Below are 6,327 nucleotides of genomic sequence, written 5' to 3' on the forward strand. Positions count from 1 at the left end.
TCAAATTGTTGTAGAAGTACAAGAAAATGATTTTGTTTCAGATGTTGTGGACTCAGACGTAACTTTGCATAACTTTGTTCCTGATGATCCAGGCTTAGTTGTAATATAAGATATCATTACTGAGGTCATCGTAGGAAGTTCAATGCCCAGACAGCATGGAAGAAGCACATATATCTAAAACTGTCATCAATTCTAGACCAAGTACTGGATTCAGATGTAGTTGAAGAAGTTATTTTAGTACATTACAGTCCCAGATAATGCTTTAGCTTCAGCCGTTACTTCAGAACACATCTTGATGAGTGAATCTATACATAATGATGGACACATTGATCATGTGGTTTATGATAATGTAACAGAAGCAGAAATTGTCACTGATCCTCTGACAACAATGTGGTTTCAGAAGAAGTACTGGTAGCAGACTGTGCCTCTGAATCAGTCATAGATGCCAGTGGGATGCCTGTGGACCAGCAAGATGATCACAAAGGCAACTGTGAGAAATACCATTCCTGAGATAATGCTGAGAAAATACAACACAATGGTTGCTCCAGAATGACACAGGATGCAGAGTCAGAAAACTGATCCCTCTGAAGTGGATGACACTTTCCTTGAAGTGACAAAGTTCACATTTTCAATGACAACTCTGGCGAGCATGTCTTAGGTAGAACAACACTGTGGAGAGTGAGTCTGAGAATGACCATGGGGTTGAACTACTTGATAAGAAAAGTAGCATTTGAGTTCCAAGGGAAAAGATGGTCTATATGACAGTAAACGACTCTCAAAAAGAAAATGAGGATTTAAATGATGATGAAATTTATATGGAAGTGATCATAGGAGAGGAAGATGCTGTCACAGCAGTGACAACTGCCACAGCACACAGATAGTAGAGAGATGACAATGAAATCAAAATACTCATGCCAACAGAAGGGGCAGCAGCTTATGGTAATATTTCTGTTGGAACTGGAAACCGGAACGGCACTGCAAGTACCCTCTTGCCCATAGGCTCAACAGGTTGGCTATATAAAAACCAAAGAAAAGAAGAATGTATTCCAGGTGGTATCAAACAGCAATAATCATTGACCCGGATGGATGTGCCACTTAACAGTCAATCTTTGCAAAGTTTAAGTTGAGAGATTTCTTGAAAAGGAACACAAGAAACCATCCTGAACATCTTGCCATGAAAAAAATACCACTGTACTGACTGTGATTACACTGCCAAAAAGAAGTTTACACAATCACCTAGAGAGCCACAAGCTGACCAGCAAGGCAGATGAGGTCACTGAATGCGATGAGTGTGGGAAACAAACACTGGGGTTTTGTGGGGTTTACTCACAAAATGGTGCATAAAGAAAAAGGAGCCAACAAAATGCACAAGTGTAAATTCTGTGACTACAAGACCACTGAACAAGGATTAGTGAATCACTCTCTTTTGGCTGCCCACAGCAAGAACTTTCCTCATATTTGCATGGAGTGCTGCAAAGGCTTTTGGCATCCTGCAGAGCTCAAAAAACACATGTGAATCAATACCGGGTAAAAGTTGTACCAGAGCTAGTGTAGAGCATATGGATCCACAGACTCCTTTAATTTGAAAACTTAGGTAACAACTAAGCCTAGTAAAGAGGTGTCAGTCAAGTATGATGTCTGACTTCTGATTTTCTTAGATATCAGAAAGTTGCAGGAACATGCTCTTATCCACCAAGAAAGCAAAACACACCAGTGTCTGTCTTGCAATCACAAGAATTCAAACTCAAGCATTTGAAAGGACGCATAATTTCAGTTCAAAAGAAGGACTAGCCCCACAAGTCCTGCGGGGGACATGTGGGACAAAGGCTTCTGCAGGCCTTCGGAATTCAAGAAGCATGTGGCTGCCCCCATGGGTAAAAAATTGTACCAGTGTAGAGATTATGACTTTAAGATTGCAGATCTATTTGTTCTAAGTCACCATATTCTCAAGTCACAAAGAAGATGCTTCCATTTAGGTATAAAAGATGTAGAAAGGGATTAGGCGACAGAACGAGCTTTAAAAGCATATGAAGACGCAGTGGCAGGACACTGTATCAGTGGGAGCATAGCACTACAGATGCCTCAGGCTTTAAATGGCACTTAATTTACATTCATGTAAAGAACTACCCTCACGGTTGTAAGGACAAGAAGAAAGGGTTCTGAAGACCTTCAGAAAAGAACCAGCACATAATGTAACAGCATAAAGAAGTTGTCCTGCCTGACAATACTTTCACAGGCTTTTGTAGAGATATTGGACTTGAAGCAGAAAATTTATTTTAAAGACAACCAGCCTAATTTACACACAATATTGTATAATGATTTATGTTGTGTACAAATAGAATTATTGCTTCTAGTTCCTTTTTTTTTACCTTTCGTTCAACAGTGTATTCTAAATTTTATTCCATTTGTTTAGTAAATTGAACCAAATCAGAGTCATAAACATACAAAATTAATTCAGTTAATTTGAATTTGGCTATGTTAATATGAATCTTGGAGAACTGAAAACACCCCTTAATCTTAAGGGGTGTGAGGGACAAAAATCAGTCTTCTGTAGCTGCTTCTGGCTTGTTTGGGGGTGTAGATCCTGCCTGATGGGGAAGAGAAATTTCTGACTAACTTACTTAAGTTGACAGGGGAGGAGTCTGGAGGGCTGATTGGAACAGCTGGAAATTCTCCCATCAGTACCAGTTTGGTGTGAAAGGCTTCTAGTCTGGAAGAAATAAACTTGGTGAGAAGCTTAAAAATGCAAGGGCTGGTCAACAGCAAAAGGACAGATGTGAGCAGGCCCAGGAGAGGCATTAGCCAGGCGAGACCAGGGAAGAGGGAAGGAAATAACTGTCTTTCAGTCCAAGACTGAATTCTAGCTGGGTGGCTCATTCCTGCTTAACTGGGGAATAAGAGGGTGCATGTGGCCAAGTTAAGAGGTGCAGGAATGAGGTTTAGAAAGGGCTTGAGTGATTGGGCTGCTTTGGCTGCCATGTTGGCCCAGTTCTTCCTTCAAGAGATGTTCGTATTATTTCTTTGATGGCCTGGGCAATGAACTGCTATCTTTTGTTGGTAAAGGCACGTCACTTAAGAGACTAAGCATTTCTTGGTGTTGTTTAAACGAGAGAAAGTTTTGTGTTTTTTTTTCACTGCTGTATGAGCATGCAGGACTTTTTTCTTATTTTTAGAGCTCAGGTGAGGGTAATTAGTCTTGCCTTCTGAGCCGAAGTTCCTGGGAGTGGGACTTTGCCTTATTAAATTGGGAGCCCACATGCTTAAGAGAATAGAAGGTATTCCCCAGGAGGGGAAGTTTAATAGTTTAAACTACACATCAGCATCATTTACATGTTGCTGCATGGAGTGATGCTGACTTTCAGAGCTGGAGAACTTTAAATTTGAGTTTTGATGTTATACAAATACTTAAAGTCCTAGGTAACTGTTTAAATGAGTAGAGTGGAAATTTTATTATTAAGTCTTTGCCATTTGAAAGCAAATAGGTATAGTGAGTTATGGTGAAGAGGGATACAAAAATAAGTTTTTAAGATTTAGGACTGAAAACCTGAATGCTGTTAGGGGTTATTAGTATATCCTTATATCAATGGGTTTATTTGCTTAATGAGTTCCTTTGGTATGCCAAGAAGATTTGATTTTAGTAGGGGCCTCAAGGCAAACAAGGGGGAAATACCAATTGGGTTCACTGGTTTACGGTGGCCCCCAAGGAGTGAAGAAGATCTCTCCCTAGAAGGGAGGCATTTAAGGATAATGAGCAATTGATGGGATACTTTAAGTTTAGCTTTGACTTTAGAATTCTTTAAGTTTAGCTTTGACTTTACTGTCAGCTTCCACAAGAAGGCAAGTCCGAGTGGAGGTAGGTTCCTGTTTCTCGAGGACTAAAAAGAAGATTCTTTTAAATATTTGCCTTCTTCTACAAAGAAGAGTCATGAGGAAGAAGTTCCTGACAGTCTTCTTGGGCATAACTTAATTTGAGTACTCACCAGTCCAGATGGCTGAAATTCCTCCTGGCTAAAGGCTCACCAAAACATTTATCGGATTTCAGTTTTCCAGGCTCTCAGCTGCACCACAATAAAAGAATTCAAAGGAACAACATAGGCAAAGCAAGTAGGTAGGAAATTTATTATGTACAAATGTTAAGAGAACATACTGGCACTCTCACAAGGAAATAAAGACGAAGGGCGAGAGGCCTCAATTCTTAAAACAATATTGATTAGCAAATCTTAAAAAAAAAAGTGGATGTTTCAGTTCAATGTTTTAAGGACGTAGAGATTTATACAAGGATATCATATGTTATTATTCTGTAGAAATATCCTATAAAATATTGTATGTACCTCCTTCTATACAATTTGTAAAAAAAAAATATTAAAAATCATATAGATTGTGTGACATTATAATTGTATACTTGAGAATCAGAATATTTTCTTGTTAAAAAAAACAAAATCAGAATATTTTCCTGCTTTAAAGAATAAACAAAATAAAATGGAAAAATAAGAATGAACAGCAGCTTAAAGTGATAAAGAGCCAACCTTCCATTTCCCCAGTTTTCTGGCAGAAGCTGAGAACATAATAATAAAAGATACTCCAGACAAATCATTTACAACACGGCTGTAAGCCTATCTCTAAAGGGCTGTTTAACAAGTAATAATAATAATAATAGTTTTACCAGGCTGTCACTTAACGAGTTTCAAAATGAGTTAAACAATAAGAGAGGGCAGAAATTACCCAAAAGAAGAAATAAGACAAACTATATATACTGTTATATATTACATATAATCGTATATTATAGTTAATATATAATTACATTTTATATTATCATTATATAGTTTGTACTAATACATGATTATATGATACACTACAGATAATTATATATTACTATATTTTATATCAATATATATCGTATGCTGTAGAATAAATTATGTATATAATGGGGATGTAATATTCATTTGCATATTTTAGTATGAAGAACAAAACTGCATGTTAAATATCCTTCTTGGATTTCACTGATTCTATAAAATTATATATCCAAGCATATATTTTCCAAAGTGATGTAACAAAAATTTCCCATTACATAAAAGAAACTGTACTGTGTATACATATCAATCCAAATCTATACTTCGCCCTATATAACTTAGTTGACATTCTGCAAAATTTTCCAGAGCAAAAGGTTTAAACGAGAGAATTTCATCTTTCTCTTTAGAATAGCCACCTGCTATTTCCTGTTACCTTTTTTCACTTGTGCCCTGCATAAAATGGATCGCTGCCCTTGGTAAAAGAACCAGACTGCCCCAGAGACACACAAAGTAGAAATATTCAGGTTCATCTCCATATACTACAGGAAACTGAAGCCTGGGTTAATTATTAAAACAATCCCAATTGTGGCTGGACTTACCAGAGAATTCCACCTTCAAGGGTGTTGTGTTTTGGGACTGAGTTAGATTTCAGCATTAGGTGCAAATAGTGGACTTTTTCAGCTCTGCACCATTTAGAACCCGCGGAGGATGTGGGTAATTCCCCACAAGTCGGGTCTTGAGGGGAAGGGACACTGCCCCCACTATCGGAGCCGGAAGGAGCGGGTTGCCAAGTCCCACCTCCCGCCACGAGCACGTGACCTTGCCCAGCCAATGGGGTTTTAATACTGAAGCCCCTGGGACAAAGGGAGGTGCCGGGAGACACGTGCAGTGCCCCCCGGCTTAGCATTTCTGGGCTGCTGGGGTTCCGACCAGTGTCGTGGGACCACTGTGCTCCGAGCAGCTCACTTCCAGCAGCACCTACTGGCTTGTGCAGGGGTGATTCAGCTGCCCGACTTCTCTTAGTTGCCGCCCACTTGAGGAATTTCATTCCCGATGCCAATTCCATTCTTGCTTAAGTCAATCAAAATAGTTTCTAGTATCCAAACCCAAGCCCTGAAAGTATACTGTAGATGCAGCTTTTGATCACATCTGTGTTTGGGAGAGAGGGAGGTATAGTATCTGAACGAATAAAAATTCTGAGTTCTGCGTTTTTTCTAAATGTGGTACTATTCCTTTTAAATGCCTGAAATAACTGGAAGAAGTTTAATTCTACTTCCTGGAGGAAAGTGGTATAAAATACACATTAGCAACCAAATTACCTGTTAGCAAATATGCACCTATGTTTTTTTGTTTGGTTGGGTTTTTTGCTTTGTTTTGTTTTGTTCAGTTGATTTTTTTTTTTTTTGAGAAAGTTCCATATCTTGGGGAATTGTAAATATTCTGCAGCCTTTTAGTGTGTGTATGATATTCTTCAGTAAACAGAAGATTCAGAGGCTGGCATTTACCTTTAGGAAAATTAATGTGAGGGAATTCAAGA

At 38.6% G+C, this 6,327-nt stretch overlaps 1 pseudogene; it reads left to right on the top strand.

The window, feature by feature from the left end:
• The first annotated feature begins 559 nt into the window (after window positions 1-559).
• Window positions 560-2,280, top strand: LOC143679882 (zinc finger X-chromosomal protein-like; annotated as a pseudogene).
• Window positions 2,281-6,327: the final 4,047 nt, after the last annotated feature.

The sequence above is a fragment of the Tamandua tetradactyla genome, chromosome 1 (genome assembly GCF_023851605.1).
Source record: "Tamandua tetradactyla isolate mTamTet1 chromosome 1, mTamTet1.pri, whole genome shotgun sequence".
Lineage (NCBI taxonomy): Eukaryota > Metazoa > Chordata > Mammalia > Pilosa > Myrmecophagidae > Tamandua > Tamandua tetradactyla.